General features: G+C 34.2%; 1 protein-coding gene across 8 annotated transcripts in view; it reads right to left on the bottom strand.

Annotated features, from left to right (window-relative positions):
- Nucleotides 1-2,604, bottom strand: part of LOC136035485 (cytoplasmic dynein 1 intermediate chain-like) — a 73,303-nt gene extending 70,699 nt beyond the window's left edge. For 6 of the 8 annotated variants that reach the window (XM_065717304.1, XM_065717307.1, XM_065717310.1 and 3 more), the window contains exon 1: nt 2,482-2,604. The gene's annotated coding sequence lies outside the window, so the exon portion shown is untranslated. The remainder of the gene's footprint in view (nt 1-2,481) is intronic. The other 2 variants (XM_065717306.1, XM_065717305.1) reach the window with 2 other exon arrangements.
- Between the last annotated feature and the right edge of the window lie 15,136 nt (nt 2,605-17,740).

Below are 17,740 nucleotides of genomic sequence, written 5' to 3'. Positions count from 1 at the left end.
CATAGTTTCCATACTATAGCACTTACAAATGGTAATTCTAGAAGTGCATTCATTTCTGGTTGACCCTCCTCCTCCATGGGGCAAAGTAAAAATGCATAAAGTGGGCAGGGTTTTGAAGCAGAGGGAAAAGTTAGGGTTGTACAATATGAATAAAATTGATTATATTTTAAATACTAATTCTAGTCATCACTGATAAATTCTGTCTTGTGGGAAATCAAAAGATAATTAAGAACCTCATACATCCATTAATGCTAATATCCAAGATTGTTCACTTTCAAGTTTAAACTAGTCAGCTGTTACTGAACAAAACAAAAATCCAATTTTGCTTACAGTACATTATGTATAGAGCAATACATATTAGTCCTTGAGCCCTGTGGGTAGTGGGGTGAAGTCTGTATTCTGATTGATTGAGTTATTAGTTGATGTTTAAGGTGTACTTTTTGCTGATTAGTTAAGCTGTGCTTCTTATCTTCAAGATGTTTCATGATTACAAACATATTTTTGCCAGAAATTGTGGTTACTCAAGGGCAAGAATCTGTAGTGTTAAAAGTTTGAAGAGGACATTTTATTTTTTTTTGTGAGTTTTTTTGTTTGTTTTTGAATTGCTGTATATAGCTAGATTCTTATGATTGCATATTGTTTTTATGTTATTATTCATTCATATTGCCCAACATTTCCCTTGGCTTCAAAACCTTGCCTACTTTATGCATTTTTAGTTTCATTGAAGGGGGATTTTACAATGTAAAAAATGGACATACTTCTGTAGTAATGACAAAGAAACAATATGCAATCATTATAACATTGCTATATGCAGTAATATGCATTTTTGACAACTTGTGATGAAACTAAAGCTTTACCTTGTTTTCTTAAGATGTTTCACTTCTCAATAGCCTTAATTCTAAAACTCTACAAAATTCTGGTTCTAAGGTTATAACCATATCTCAGCAGTAAAACTCTAGGGAGCTACTTTTCAATATCTTGAAAAGCATTCAAGTTAGGAAAATAAAACTCAGCATTGAATCCAGGGCCTAAAACAAACTAAAAGAAGGTATTGCCTAGCTACTATGTAAACCCCTTTTGGATTTTAAACAACATTACACTTTAATTTTTAGTTTTCAGTTTCTTTTTCTAGTTTTTGTAGCCTAGCCTATTGAAAATGATATTCCTATTATTTGAGTAGAATTTCTAAGCCATATCAATGGGTTTTTGCCTTTAGTTCTGAAAATGCAATTCCTGTTATTTCAGTAGAATTTTGAGCCATATCAATTTTTTTTTTCAAATTTAGGAAATTTATTTGCATATCTTTAAAACCTTATAAAATGGAATTGAGCAAAGTTATGAAGCTGAAAACAATTTTGTTGTACTTCAATTAAGCAGAAGATCTATTTTGAAAGATTCCACTTTCATAACACACACATTTTTAAAGGTCATCAAAGGTCAGGGTCCTCTAGAGGGAGGAGGAGTGGAGTAGTTGCTTCAAAATAGCTTCCTGGGACATACTTTAGTCCATAGATTCATCCCTGAAAATTTCATTTTCCTAACCTAAACCCTTGCTGAGATAGCAAGAAGTCAATTAACTGGAATTTTACTCAAAGTTTTTAAGCTGAAAATACTTTTTTGTGCTCTATTTAAGCAGAAACTTTCAGGGATGGGTCTACAGGCTAAAGTATGTCCCAGGAAGGCATTTTGAAGTACCACCCTCCACTCCTTCTCTCTCTAGAGGGCCCTGAAATTTGCCTACATGACAGGTCTATACCTATTGAAATTCTGTCAAAACAACATTTTACCTTAATTTTCAGTTACTACTTGCTTTTTCTCTGTCTTTAATTCTGAAAATGCAATTCCTGTTATTTGAGCAGAATTTTGAGCCATATCAATGTTTTTTTCAAAATTAGGAAATGTATTTGCATATCTTTAAAACCTTGTAAAATGGAATTGAGCAAAGTTATGAAGCTGAAAACAATTTTGTTGTAATTTAATTAAGCAGAAGATCTATTTTGCAAGGTTTCACTTTTATAACACACATATTTTTAAAGGTCATCAAAGGTCAGGGCCCTCTAGAGGGAGAAGGAATGGAGGTAATTGCTTCAAAATACCTTCCCATGGCATAGTCTACTTTAGTCTGTAAATTCATTCCTGAAAGTTTCATTTTCCTAAGCTAAACCCTTTCTGAGATAGCAAGAAGTCAATTAACTAGAATTTTACCAAAATCGGTATCCCAGGATATGCTTAAGTCTGTAAATCCATCCCTGGAAGTTTCATTTTCCTAACCTAGGCCTAATCACTTTCCAAAACAGCAAAAAGTTGCTTGTATAGAATTTCAAGTAGATAACAACGAAACGAGTCAGAATAATCTGAGCAATAGGAACAGTTCATAGATTTTTAGTTTTGTAGCCTATATGTCCCAGGTTATCTAGGACCACCAGAGGGGTATTATCAGAAGTGATAATGACAAATAATTAATTCCTTTGATCAACATACTTCTTCAAGAATTGTAAGACACTAGAACCTTATCATAAGTTTTATTGTGATAGAAATAATACAGCAGCGAGTTATTTTTGCCGTACCACCCATTAATTTATTCTATTTCTTCAGCCATATATTAGCAGTGTTGTTATATGAATAGAATATAATAAGAACCGGCAAAAATTACTTTTTGCTAAAAGTTCTGACATTTTTTTGAGATATTGATCCTTGGGGAAAATAACACTGGTGGTGCAAGAGAACTTACATATGGGTATTATAAAAGTGCTGCTTATCTACCTTGTGATCGAGGTATTACTGCTTAAATACTTTCTTTGGAAGTAGTACTTCTTTAATAATAATTTTGGGAAGTAGTGCGTTTTCCGTCCTAAAATGATCCTTTAAAATAATTTTTCGAATCAATCCAAAAAATAATTTTTTTCTTTGTTGTCGTTGATAATTTGCTTCAGTTTGAATCTTCTGCTTGCAACTTTCAGACTCTACTTCAAACCGAATTGATAGAAATGTCAAACAGTTATCGAAATGGGATGTTCTTAGGTGGGTAAACATTTCCAAACAAACCAGTTTATTTTGTACGTTTCGTTGTACAAGTGGCAACTGCTCCACAACCTCTGGCTGAACAAAGCTGTACACAGTACCTTATTCATGATTTTTGGCTCATACCCCATAATTTTTAACTGTATAGGAAGTCACTCCAATACACAAGCACTAAGAGCTTATATGGCACCTGTGACGAGGCCGGAAGAGTCAAGAGCCAAGAACTCATATAACTTGAGCTCTAACAAAATTCTAAGAATCAATAGATTGATTTAAAAGTAAAATCAGAGGCTTAATACCGGTCAGGATTTAAAATAAAAGCTCTGAGACACGAGGTCCTTCTAAATATCAAAATTCAATATAATCTGATCACCCACTCGTAAGCTAAAAGTACCCATCTTTTCTAATTTTTCCTCTCCCTTCAGCCCCGCAGATGGTCAATCCAGGGAAAATGACTTTACCAAGTCAATTTGCGCAGGTCCCTAACACGCCTACCAATTTTCATTGTCCTAGCACGTCCAGAAGTACCAAACTCGTCAAAGCACTGGACCCCCTCCTAACTCCCCCAAAGAGAGCAGAATCTAGTCCAGTTACGTAAATCACGTATCTGTGACATTTGCTTATTCTACCCATCAAGTTTCATCCCAATCTCTAAATTCTAAGCGTTTTCCAAAATTTCCGGTTCCCTCCTCCAACTACCCCCAATATCAGCAGGTCTGGTTGGGATTTAAATTGAGAGCTCTGAAACATGAGTTCCTTCTAAATATGAAATTTCATCAAGATCTGGTCACCCGTTTGTAAGTTACAAATACCTCGTATTTTCTAATTTTTCGAAATTACCCGCCCCCTCCCTCTCTAACTCCCCCAAAGAGAGCGGATACAGTCCGGTTACGTCAGCCACGAATCTTGGACTTGTGCTTATTCTTCCCACCAAGTTTCATCCTGATCTCTTCAGTCTAAGCCTTTTCCAAGATTTCTGGTTCCCCCCTCCTCAAATATCTCCAATGACACTGGATCTGATAGGGATTTAAAAAGGAGATCTGAGTTAAAAGGTCCTTCTAAATATGAAATTTCATTAAGATCCTATCACTCCTTCGTAAGTTAAAAATACCTCATTTTTTATAATTTTTCAGAATTAACCCTCTCCCCAACTTCCCCAAAGAGAGCGGATCCGTTCCGGTTATGTCAATGACGCATCTAGGACTTGTGCTTATTTTTTCCACCAAGATTCATTCTGATCCCTCCATTCTAAGCGTTTTCCATGATTTTAGGTTTCCCCCTCAAGCTCCCCCCAATGTCACCAGATCCAGTCGAGATTTAAAATAAGAGCTTTGAGACACAATATCCTTCTAAATATCAGATTTCATTAGGATCCAATAATCTGTTCGTTAGTTAAAAATACCTCATTCTTTCTAATTTTTTCAAATTAACCGTCCCCCACTTCCCCTCCCCAATGATTGAATCGAGGAAAAGACTGTTTTTAATTTAATCTGGTCTGGTCCATTATAAGCCTGCCAAATTTCATCGTCCTTGCTTATTTGGAAGTGCCTAAACTAGCAAAACCGGGACAGACAGACAGACTGACCGACAGACCGACCGAATTTGCGATCGCTATATGTCAATTTGTAAATACCAAGTGCCATAGAATCAGATTTTTCAAAAGTCATAGGCCCATGAACATGATTTTCAAGTTTTTTTCCAAAGTCAGAAAAGGGTGAACGCTGTTTTTCCAAAGTCAGAAACGTGGGAACCAAACTTCTTCAGAGAATTTAAATGAAAAATACCAACAGAATTTTTTTTATATAAGGTCAGATACATATGGATGGGGATTTCTTTAGATTCAGAAATCTTCTTTTGAAACTATATAAATTTTGTACTCGTCATTTCTGTGGCAAGTTCTGTGATTAAAAAGCCCCCTTTGGGCTTGTATTGGCTTTTTTTTCAAAATCCCGAGACATGAGAACGGGATTTTAAAAAGCTAGTGGCACATCAAAAGATTCTTCTATAGTCAGTGACACCTGAACAGAAATTTAAAGTGTGTTTACAAATGTGTGGGACAGATGAAAAGAATTTTTCTAAAGGCAGAAACGTATGAACAAAAAATTTTTAATGTTAGAGACATGCAAACAGAACTTTTTCAAAAATATAAGGCTCGCAAATGGGAGTTTTTCAGACTCACAGATACATGAACGGGGATTTTTCAATATTGAGAAACAAATGAAAGGGATTTTTGAAAAGTCAAAGACACATGATGAGGACTTTTAAGTTTTTCTAACCTTAGGTTTGTCAAAAACAAGTGAACGGGATCTCTTCGACGTCAGAAATGTGCTAACCAGAGTTATCTTCAAACAGCTAAAAAACACGCAAAAAGAACTTTTTACAGAATCTAGAGAAATGTAAATGGGATTACAGAGATCTTCTTAATAAAGTATGAAAATTTAATAATCGTCATTATAAATTATGGGTAATTTCTATGGTAAAAATGGGCTTGGATTGCCCATTTTTTGGCTTCTTCACAAGCCAGAGATATTTGAACAGGACTTTCAAAAGATAAAGTACGAGATTTTTGTAAGATAAGAAGTGTGGGAACCAGATTTTTTCAGAAAGGTAGAAAAATATGTAAAGATAATTTTTCAAAAGTCAGAGACACGGGAACCAGGTTTTCCCAAGTCAGAGATATAAGAACAGCTCTGTTTTCAAAACTGTAACAAAAACATACAATTTTTTTTCAAAATTTAAAGGCAAATGAATGGAAATTTAAGAGTAAATGAGAAGCGAATGGTGTTTTTTAATAACCAGTAAAGGGGTGAATGGGGGTTTCAAAATTCAGACACACATGAATGAGAATTTTCACGGATATTTACCAAAGTCTGAGTTAACAAGGTTTTTTCGAAAGTCAGAAACATGTGAATAGAACTTTTTGAAAGTAAGAGACACATAAACGAGGTTTTTCAAAAATCAGAGACACTAAATTGGCATTTTTCTAAAAGTTAAAAAACCTATAAAACGGAATTTTTTCAAAAGTCAGAGGCAGATGAATGCAAATTTTTGAAGAGTCAGTAATACATGAATTAGGTCAGTAATTATCATACATGAATCAGTAAAATATGAATATATGAATTAGGTTTTTTCAAGAGTCAGAGATATTTAAATGGAGTTTTTCAAAAATCGCAGACAAAAGAACGAAAATTTTCTGTGTTTTTACAAAAATCTAACAGGTTGACAGAATTTTTTTCAAAATCAGAAAGACGCATGCAAAATTTTTTTTGAAGTCAGAGACATTCTGACGCATATATTTTTTCAAAATTCTGAGAAATATAAATGGGATTTTCCAAGAGTCAGAGACACATGAACGGGGAATTTTGAGAAGTCTGAGACAGGTGACTGCGATTTTTCAAAAGTCCGAGATACATCAAACAAATTTCCAGGTATTTTTCAAGTTATAGACAATTGAAAGGGATTTTTTCAAAGTCACAACCTTGAGAATTGGATTTTTTCCAAAAGTTAAAAATCAGGCAAACAGAAATTTTTTCGAAGGTTAGAGACATGTGAATAGGATTTGTCAAGTCAGAAATAAATTATTATTTTTTGCAACAACAATCATGTGAAATTTTCAATCTCTGTTTAGGTTAAGTTAATTTAAATTAAGCTGCGCGCGCAATTTAACTTAGGTTGAATTACCCTAAAAAGAGGTTGAAAAACTTTCATGAATTATCATTACTAAAAAACAATCATTTGCCTCTGACTCTTGAAAAATCACATTCACATGCCGTGTTTAATTGCGAAGTTCTGTTTGCGTAATTTTTCAACGTTTGGAAAAAATCCGGTTCTCCCTTTTATGACTTTGGAAGAAAACTGGAAATCCTGTTCATCTGTCTTCGACTCTTAAGAATCTCAATTGTGTGTCTCCAACTTTCGAAAAAATTCTGTTTGCATGTATCGGACTTTTGAAAAGATTTATTTACACGTTTCCGATTTTTGAATAAAATCATATTCACCCGTCTCACCTTTTGTTAAAAACCTGAAAGTTCCCGTTCTTGTGTCTACAACTTTCGAAAAACTCTAGTCACCTATCTCTGACTCTTCAAAAACATTTTTTAAATCTTACTGGCTCTTGTAAAAATATCATTCATGTGTCTCTTACTTTTGAAAAAAGAATTCTGTTTTGCACAGTTTTTAGCTTTTTGGAAAAATGCCATTCTTGTGCCTCTGAATTTGTCCAAAAAATATCCATGGTGTGTCTTTGACTTTTGGAAAAAATTTATATAGGTACGTTCCTGATTTTTGGAAAAAAAACCTTTAACCTGTCTTAGATTTTGATAAATACCCCCAAAAAATTCTCGTTCACGTGTCTCTGACTTATGAAAAAAACTCCTTTAACGTATTTCTGACTCTAGAAACTCCCCTTCGTGTCTCACAATGAATGGATTCAAAATTCCATTCATATGTCTCATGACTTTTAATGATAGATGGTAATAACCTTACCTAAGCTGTGGATCAGTGTTGGGAGATACTTAAGTAAAAGTACTTAAGTAATTACTTAAGTAAAAAATCTGAGTACTTATACTCTACTTAAGTAAAAATTTCTAAAGTACTTAATACTTATACTTAAATAAAAAATTTAAGTACTTAAGAGTACTTAAGTACTCAAGTACTTTCTTGATGAGAAAAATTATACCAGCATGACGCAGGGCGATGCGACGAATTTAAATGCCTATATATTAGTGGATGAATGGATTTTAGTCTTTGAGAACAGCGGCTCCTGGCCTGGCATAAAATTTCAAAAAAGGACGCTATCATGGCGGAACTACCATATATATTGAACGGTCAGTTTTTTGTGATAAATTTGATAAACAGTAAGAACAAAAGGAAATCAACTAGCAAAAAGGCTAGTGAACTTGTAGGCTCACTTTCGGGGTCGTCTGAATCTGAAGATAATGAAGATAATAATGGCCCTGATTATAGCTCACATTCTAAAAAAGTTAAGGGAGGTTTCTTTGCTGCAAGACCGTTGAAACTGACACAGTCAAAAGTGAATTCTTTGGCACTGGACCACACTGTGGACGAGATGCGACCCCTGTACACTGTTGAGAAGCCATCTTTCAAAAATCTGATAACAGGTCTTAAACTTTATGCAAATGTTCCATGAAGAAAAGCTTTAGCTGTGTAAATTGAAGCTAAGTTTTTGAAGCATAGAAAGATATGGTTCGTGATTTTTAACTCACCGACTACATGTCGCTGACAACACACATTTGGTCTGCCAACAACAAAAGCTACTTGGGAATGACTGCATACTTGCTCAACGAGGATTGAAATGGAAATTTTATTTCCTTGCTTGTTGCTGGTTTAAGGGCTCATTCACTTATGACAGAATTGCTGAACAACTGAATGGCGTACTTGCCAGGTACATAATTGCAGTTGATAAAAAGGAACGAGGGTGTTTGATTGATAACGCCTCTAGTCTTAGTAAGGCATTTAGGGAATATCCGATGGTTTCCGATGAATATGTTCAAGACAGTAATGAAGAAAATGAAGATGAAGCAGGCCATAATGGCTCATTCTCTTTTCAAACGTTGGAGAGATGCTCGAGTCTCTTTACGACCCCGAGTATTTCCAACTACCTCCACACTTCAGGTGTGTCAGCCACACACTTAACATGCTTGCATCAACCGATGCTGATAAAGCCCTCTGTGATATTCGATATAAGAGGCAGTACCACGCCGCTGTTATGAAGTGTATTGCTCTCTGGGATGCCGTAAAAAAGAGTTCAAAAGCTGCTGATGCTGTGAAAGAGGTATATGACTAACGGCTTATAAGAGCTCTGGTAACCAGGTGGCACTCGAAGCATGAAAGTGTCAAACGTTTGATGGTTTGTCACAAAATTGGAAAGCTTGCTAATGTATGGGATGCTTTGTAAAAACCAAGGCTAACTTCTCGTGATGGCTAACTTAGGCTAACTTCGCAGTGGCATTGGATATTCTTCAGGGGGAGGAAAAAGCTACTTCGGTGCTATCTACCCTACAATCAAATAATTTGAAAGGAAGCTCAAAAAGCTGAAAGATTTGGCGAAAGTAAGCCAGCGTTTGGTAAATGTTCTACTTGTGGGTCTGTAATGCAAGGGACTATGTTATTCACACGGTAAGCCATTCTTTCTTCAAATTGAAGTGGCTCCCTGATAACCAGAAGGATGTAGCAGTTGAACTCTTGGTAGACGAAGTGAAAAAGGTTGAAGATTTCAGAAGTACTTACGAGGCTGATAAAGGTAGCTTTTTATCTGGCGTTGAATACTTTGGTCTTATTGATGAAGAAACTACTCATTGTAATTCTGGTAACCGTGGCCGTGAAACCAATTCTGTGAAGGTTTTGTCATATTTGAATGAATGGCGAAAGGAACTCTTTGTGCTCAAAGTGTACCCAAGGGTAATGAAAGTTTTCAGAAAGTACAGCTGTATCATTCCTTCGTCTGCACCTGCACAACGACTTTTTTCGGTATGTGATGGAATTTTTACTCCAAAAAGAAACATGCTCGAAATTGGTATGTATGAAAAGCTTCTGCTGTTGAAAGAAGCAAGAAAGAATTTAAAAGTTATGATGAAGCTGGAATGAATGTTCTTTGTAAATTTTTTTCTATTTTCAAAATTCAACTAAAATCGAAATACTTGGGTAATTAAGTACTGAAGTGCTTTTTCAAAAGTAATTATTACTTGATATATTTTTAGAGAAGTACTTAATACTTGTACTTAAGTAAAAAAAAAGAAGTACTTGGCACAACACTGCTGTGGATATCAGGTGATCGATTTTCCTCAAACGGTTTCGACAGAACCTGTGCCTGTCATCAGGTTCAATCAGGCTCATCCTCAGGTTCAAATTCAAATCTCTTGCCAGAAAATAAAATCACAAAATAAATAAAACTAAAATCACTGAACAACCTTAATAATGAGCCGAACCTGGAATGATTGTTGTGACGTGGCCCAAATTTTGGTTAAGGCACAAATGGCCGCTATCGTAGTAGATGGTGACCAGGTTGGGCCTATAGGAGAGGGTTGGAGTTTTTTGTAAGTTTTCAGTCTATGGGTAATGGGCTCCCAAGTTTTGCTAATGTGGAACTCGCCATTGTCTTTAGTGATGGCTGGTTTGTTTTTAGCAATTTTCAGAGCTTCTCTGATTTTCTGCTTTAAGACTTGGGGAACAATAAAAATTCACTTGAATTTTGTTAAGAAAAATCTCTATGTTATAAAAATGGTTGGCTCGCTATCTCTCCCATTAAAGTAAGCTTAAGATCAGCTGGACAGCTTTTAATTTTATGTATCTAAGTCTCAAAACAGCATAACAAAACAGAAATAAAACCATGAAAAAGAACAAACACCTAACATTCCACATTACTAGTCAATTCCCTTTCATCATATTGTTATCAAAATATTTTCATATTTAAATCCAGTCCTAAGTACCCTGCCAAAATTATACTTTAATTTCCTACATCTTTTCTTATGGGCTTACTAACATTATTTCATACCGCTTAATATACTAATTTGATAGATCTATTATACATTTAAATAGCTTCTAATCCCAAATCTTACCAAAATCTATTCTAAACAATATAGAAAATTCTCATACGTGTTAAGTCATTAATATCTACATAAAAATAACCACAGGCCACTCTGACATACTACAACAAACTGAAGCTTTTTAATGGCCAATATTGACTGGCAAAAGTTCAACACTCAACCAACCTTATAAATTTATATATAAATGCACCACTTCAGACGGCAATGGAATAATGCGGATAGATAAAATAAATAAATATTAAAACGGGCACATTTATAGCATACATCCTCCTTCTTCAAGTGAAATGTACGAGAAAAATCAAGGAACCAACTCAATTTGAGATATGGCGTCTGTATTAAGAATGAATTTCCTAAAACGATCTTGGATTTCGAATGGTCTAAAACGATCTTGGAATGGTCTAAAACGATCTTGGAAATCGAATGGTTCCAGGTCAGCTGACAATCTTGCTAGTCATTGGTCCGTTGAATTGACGCTGCTGAGCCACTAGAGAGGACAATAGAACGTTTGTACCAAGAGTCCCTTCCATAGAGGCAGTATTCAAGTTTTTCGCAGCCCAATTGATGACGATACATTCTTTCTCCACCTTGATGTAGTTGTATTCCCTTGGTTGTAACTTCCGTAAAACTTATAAGATGGGATGTTTGATGTCGGCAAGATCTTGCAAAAGAACGGCTCCTAAGTCAGTGCGACTTGCATCTGTTTGGAGTTTGAATAGTCTTGAATAGTCTGGACTGCGGAGAATCGGTTGTGAGGTAAATGCCATCTTCAGTTCGTCGAATCCTGTCGGGGATATACTTCTTAGTATGATCTGACAATGATTGGGCTAAAGAAGGATAATTGCTAATGAACTTCTGGTAATAGCTAGTAAAACCAAAATAAAATTTTAGTCGTGACTTCGAATTCGGTTTCAGGAAAGCTTTCAGGACTTCGACCTTAATAAATTAAGGTTCAAGAGGTGCAGAACCAACAGTGTCGTCCAAATACTGTACCACTTCAACAGCAATCATGGCCTTGTCCAGTCCAATGGTAGCACCATACCTCCTTAGTCTCTCAAGAACTGCACGAAGATGTTCCAGCTGTTTCTCAAGTGACATTGTGAAGATGGAAATGTCCTTGAACAGATGACACGATGACATATCCTTGAACATTTCACCCATGTTTTTTACACAAAAACGGAGAATTGTTTTAGCCCAAATGGCAAGACTGTCCATTCAAACAATTCAAAGGGTGTAATTAGCACTCGCTTCACTCTTGCTTGTTTCGTTTATTTGATTTGCGAATATCCGCTCCAACAGTCTTAGCGTAGCATAATGTAGAAATAATCTGTAACCTTCTGTGTCAGCTCATCGGCTCTAGGCATGGGATAAATCTCATCTTTGGCTATTGAATTGAGTTCTCCCCTGTCCACACAGAATCGGGTTTCTCCAGCTGAAAGAGGATTAGTCTCTGATCTGTGTGGATCTCATGAGGCAAACCATATCTGATGACATACTTGACCATTTCATGAGCAATGTTCCTGGTAGTAACGGTACGAGGGGATATGGCCCAAGGATAACGGTTACTATGGTCAAAGATCACCAAGATGAAACGATATCCCGCCTCGGACTTCTTGAGCGGCTCTAATAGGTCCATGGTGATGTGCTCAAATGGTTACTTGATGACTGGCATATTTATCATAGGGGCTTTTTCAGAAGGGCGGCGTTTGGAGGTAAGTTGAGAAGTTTCACATGATCTGCAGATCTGACCAATGTCTGAATCGCTCTGTGGCAAGAAGAAGCGTCAGGATATGCGGTCACAAGTAAGATCACTCTCAGATTGACACTCAACGGAAAGGAGCATACTAACTCAAAGATCAATAAGTGGAACTGCTTTGGCACCAAGAGCTAGAAGACAGGTTCTTTCTAGTTAAGTTCCTTGTAGTATAAGCCATCTTGTCGAAAGAACTGCCGCAGTTTGCTGACTTTATGGGCTTCTTTATCTTCAATGAACCGACGAAGCATCATGTCGGCTTGCTGTAGCTTAGCAAACTCCTCATGCTTGACACCAAAAATACTGGAGGCATCATAACTTACAGGTGACTCTTCTGGACTCCTGCTGGAGACGCCATTTGGAACGGCTTTTGAAGTAACCAAATTTGCCATATCGTCACCGGTAGCTGAATTACTAAAACGCTACACAAAAGATTTCAGTTTACGTTTTGATTGGCGGGAAGGAACATCAGCTACTGAGAAGAGGCTGTCTTCGATGTTTCTGAAGTGATGTTCAGAATAATCAGTTTGGACTTAAGATTTATCTCTCGCTGAAATTGGAGCTGCAGTCCCAACTAAATTAGTTTCCTCATCAGACTCCTTGGCTTTAGACCAAGTAACTGCTTGGATGCTGGATCATATGTTTTCTGGTTTGGTTTAAACTGGACGAGATTTCTGAACTACCTGAAATCATACCCAAGAAGGACATCCACTGGTAGATTTTCCACGATACCAACATTCATTGCTGAGTGACAGTAGAACCATTCTCAGAAGTAAGCCTGATATCCGAAAATGCAGTCGGACTCGATGCTTCTCTCCAAACGTACAGTCGAAGCGACATCTACCCTTGAGGGCACAGGCTTTTGAGGAAAGGAGATTGACTCGAACCAATATTACATCGCTGCCGGAAACAATGATGATTTCGACAGGACAACCGTTCAGTCGACCTCTGACTTCACGGTGTTATTTACTGTGAAGACGTGGCTTCTCTGGACTTCGGGCTAGGCCGGTGAATCCTTTTGCCGGCTCGGACTTTCGGTTGTGTGTCTGCTTCTGGTGTGCAATCTTGCTTTTTGAATGTGATGCAGCTCCTTTCCCACTATAATTCTTCAGACCAGCTTGATATTAACTCCAGTATTACAATATGGCATTATTGGTTGTTTATACCAACCTTGTTTGTATTTCACTGTTACATACCAACGGTTAGTTGAATACTTGTGCAAGTTATACTTCATATCCAAAGGCAAATGTATACGTGTTTAAAGTTTTCATTCATCATTAAAAAAAACATTCAAATATTAAGTCACGATTACTGTCAAGAATTCCGAACATTATCAACTTATAATTTTCTACAAAATAAAAAACTATCTCAGTTTTTGTTCTTAGCAGGAGACTCAGTTGCCATGGCAACTATATATATATATATATATATATATATATATATATATATATATATATATATATATATATATATATATATATATATATATATATATATATATATATATATATATATATATATATATATATATATATATATATATATATATATATATATATATATATATATATATATATATATATATATATATATATATATATATATATATATATATATATATATATATATAATATATATATATCTATATATATAAAAATAAGTTGTCTGTCTGTGGATGTGTGGATGGATGTGTCAGGTGACGTCACCTGAAAAAACTGGATCAGGTGACGTCAAAACTGAAAAAACTAAAAAAGGCAAAAACTACAAAAAAAACTAAAAACTAATAAAAAAAATAAAAAAGCTAAAAAACTAAAAAAACTAAAAAAAGGCAAAAACTACAAAAAAAAACTAAAAACTAATAAAAAAGCTAAAAAACTAAAAAAACTAAAAAAAGGCAAAAACTACAAAAAAAACTAAAAACTAATAAAAAAAAATAAAAAAGCTAAAAAACTAAAAAAACTAAAAAAACTAAAAAAAAGGTAAAAAACGAAAAAAACTAAAAACTAAAAAAAACTAAAAAAAAGGGAAAAAACTGAAAAATAAGCTAAAATAAAGGTAAAAACCAATAAAAAACTAAAAAAAAAACTGAAAAAACTAAAAAAAGGCAAAAACTACAAAAAAAAACTAAAAACTAATAAAAAAAGTAAAAAAGCTAAAAAACTAAAAAAACTAAAAAAACTAAAAAAAGGTAAAAAACTAAAAAAAATAAAAAATAAAAAAAAACTAAAAAAAAGGAAAAAACTGAAAAATAAGCTAAAATAAAGGTAAAAACCAATAAAAAACTAAAAAGAAAAAAAGGAAAAAACTAAAAAAAATTTTCATCTAAAAAACTAAAAAAAACTAAAAAAGGTAAAAACTAAAAGAACTAAAAAAGAAAAAAATAAATGACGAAACTCAAAGAGAAAGCGACCAGGACAAAAGGAATGTTCGATTAGCAATCAACAAAGCACCGGGAAGCACCGGGACACAGGGAGTATGAATGACGACCAGGACATAAGTAAAAAAAAAAATTAACAAAACTAAAAAGAAGTTAAAAACTACAAAAAAACTAAAAAGAAAAAAAAACTAAAAACTAATAAAAAAACTAAAAAATCTAAAAATCTAAATAAACTAAAAAAGAAAAAAAAAGGAAAAAAATAAAGGAGAAAAACCAACGGGGACACCGGGGGAAACAGGGGGATATAAATGACGACCGGGACAAAAAAACTAAAAAGAAAAAAAAACTAAAAACTAATAAAAAAACTAAAAAATCTAAAAATCTAAATAAGCTAAAAAAGAAAAAAAAGGAAAAAAATAAAGGAGAAAAACAAAACTAAAAAACGAATGTATATACAGACCGGGACACCGGGATACAAATGACGACCGGGACACAGGGAATATAAATGACGACCGGGACACAGGGACACAACTACAACGGGGACACCGGGGGAAACAGGGGGATGTAAATGACGACCGGGACACCGGGACAGGGAATGGTCGATTAGCAATCACCATCAACAAAGCTCAAGGGCAATCATTAGAATCATGAGGTATAGATCTGAATACAGATTGTTTTCCCATGGACCATTATATGTTGCATGTTCAAGAGTCGGTAAACCTGACAATCTATTTATATGCAAAGACAATGGGACAGCAAAGAATGTTGTATATTCGCAAGTTTTACGTAGTTAAAACCATATATATATATATATATATATATATATATATATATATATATATATATATATATATATATATATATATATATATATATCTATCTATATTCACAGGTGGGACATAGGGACACAACTACAATGGCGCGTAACTATTATGGCGCGTAACGACTTACGCGCGCGGGGGGGCTTGGGGGGGGCGCGAAGCGCCCCCACCAACTAGGTGTTGGGGTGGCGCGAAGCGCCACCCCAACAGCTAGTATATATATATATATATATATATATATATATATATATATATATATATATATATATATATATATATATATATATATATATATTAGGGCCCGACCGATATTATCGGGCCAATATGCGGATCAGTGTCATTATCGAATATCAGAAAAAAAGTCAGTTATCGCCCGATATATATATATATATATATATATATATATATATATATATATATATATATATATATATATATATATATACATATATATATATATATATATATATATATATATATATATATATATATATATATATATATATATATATATATATATATATATATATATATATATATATATATATATATATATATATATATATATATATATATATATTTGCACTACTTGTCCACAGTAGGGCACCAGATTTCCGCAGGTAGTTTTTGCTTGTCCAGTCCTTTGGGGTAGAGCCACCAGCTAAGTTTGACAATGCTGGAGAGAGTGGCAGAGGTGAATCAAATAAAGTCATAGTATATCTGTTGTCAATACTTGCTAATATACACCTTGACCTGGTACAGCAATGTTCTAAATGTATGGTGACTTCAAGAATGTATATCTTCCACCAAAACAACCAAAAAGAATAAAATGAACAATATATTTCTGTTTAATGTATGTTCACTTGCGTGGGTAAAAGATAAAAGATTCAATTAGTTAAAACCATGATATCCAGTCAGGGGTGCAGCTAAGGGGGAGAGGGTGTGTGATAAGGTGGAAAGGGGGAGGAAGATATCCAAGTTGTCACCGCTGCACGTCAACAGCTTGGAAAATTTACCTACTTACCTTGGAAATTTAGCTTGTGTGTTCACATATGTCGGCATGCTGAACGTTTTTGTCGATACATTTTTTAAACCCCTCCTCCAAACTTAAAATTCTTGCCGCATTTCTGTTTCCAGGGTGTCTAGCATGGATTCGTTTGTAAGAGACCATACCATATGAATGTAAAATCAAGTTTTCACATTAATGTGTGAATGATTAAAATTCAGAGTCCCTCTATGGAAATTTGATTTTGAATAATCAATTTTAATAAATATCGTATGCCTCATTCAATCAGATTTTCATGTATTTGAGTTTACGTAACAAATCCGGCTTCTTTAAGGTTTCTTTTTCTTATTTGTCTCTTCCAGAAATAACCTGTATATTAAGAAAAAGTTAAAGATTTTTCTTTAACATTTCTGGCTCAGAAGCTACTGATCAGAAAAGTTAAAGAAAATATCAAATAATTCTTGTAAATGTCCCAACATTTTTTCCACAGTGAATTATTGAGGCGGTTCTTTGGTGTGTAATAGACCAGGGAGAAACACGTGGGTATGAAGAAGGGCAAAGAAAGGGGGTTTGAGCTTTAAGTAAGGTTTGTTTCTAGATGGAAATTTATCGGTAAATGATATCGACACTGTATCGGTACGAAACCGATCCATCGGTATAGGAATTGGAACCCAAAAGCCCATATCGGTCTGGCTCGACTATATATCTATATATATAAAAATAAGTTGTCTGTCTGTTATGTCTGTTACACTATGTCTGTTACGCCAGATTATATCTTATCTATACATAAAAATAAGTTGTATGTATTTTTGTGTTGAGGGTTTGCATATGACGTCTGAAAAATAAAGAAGAAAAAGCAAACTGAAAAAAGAAAAATAATAAAAAACTAAAAAACTAAAAAGAAAAACTAAAAAAAAACTAAAAAATTAAAAAGATTAAAAAAAGAAAAAAACCTAAAAAGAAAAAATGTAAAAAAAAAATAAAAAGGTAAAAAACTAAAAAGAAAAAAAAAACTAAAAAAGCTAAACAACTAAAAACAGAAAAAACTAAAAAAAACTGGGAATTGCACAAATATTTCAATATATTTTGACAAAAGATTAAGGTAATTCGAAAACCTTAAAACAGATACCCAAAATTTTGAGGTTTATTATAAATTGTTGGAGCTTTAGCTTGCTTGGCACGTAAAGATTTTTCCAAGTT

The sequence above is a fragment of the Artemia franciscana genome, chromosome 14 (assembly GCF_032884065.1).
Source record: "Artemia franciscana chromosome 14, ASM3288406v1, whole genome shotgun sequence".
Taxonomy (NCBI): Eukaryota; Metazoa; Arthropoda; class Branchiopoda; order Anostraca; family Artemiidae; genus Artemia; species Artemia franciscana.
This window is presented reverse-complemented; position numbering and strand designations above follow the sequence as displayed.